The following is a 421-nucleotide window of genomic DNA, read 5'->3' as shown; positions in this document are numbered from 1 at the left end:
TTACCTTGGTGCTAAACCAGCTTCTACTCCCATGGAATACAACAACAACCTACACTCTCAGTCTGGCACTCATCTAACAGATGACTCCTCCTACAGAAGATTGATAGGGAAGCTTCTGTACCTAACAAACACTCGACCTGATATATCTTATGATGTAGGAGCTTTGAGTCAATTTCTATGTTCTCCTACAGATCTTCACTATAAGGCAGCAACAAGAATTCTTCGATATCTCAAAAATTCCCCTGGTAAAGGAATCTTCTTTCCAGTAGAGAACACAACAACAATACAAGGTTACTCAGATTCGGATTGAGCTAAATGCATTGACACTAGGAAGTCAATCACTGGTTGGTGTTTCTTCTTAGGTAATGCATTGATTTCATGGAAAAGCAAGAAACAGAATATCGTTTCTAGATCCTCTTCA

Source organism: Lupinus angustifolius, chromosome LG09, assembly GCF_001865875.1.
Source record: "Lupinus angustifolius cultivar Tanjil chromosome LG09, LupAngTanjil_v1.0, whole genome shotgun sequence".
In the NCBI taxonomy this organism is placed as follows: domain Eukaryota; kingdom Viridiplantae; phylum Streptophyta; class Magnoliopsida; order Fabales; family Fabaceae; genus Lupinus; species Lupinus angustifolius.
The sequence above is the reverse complement of the archived record's forward strand: the minus strand, read 5'-3'. Positions refer to the sequence as shown.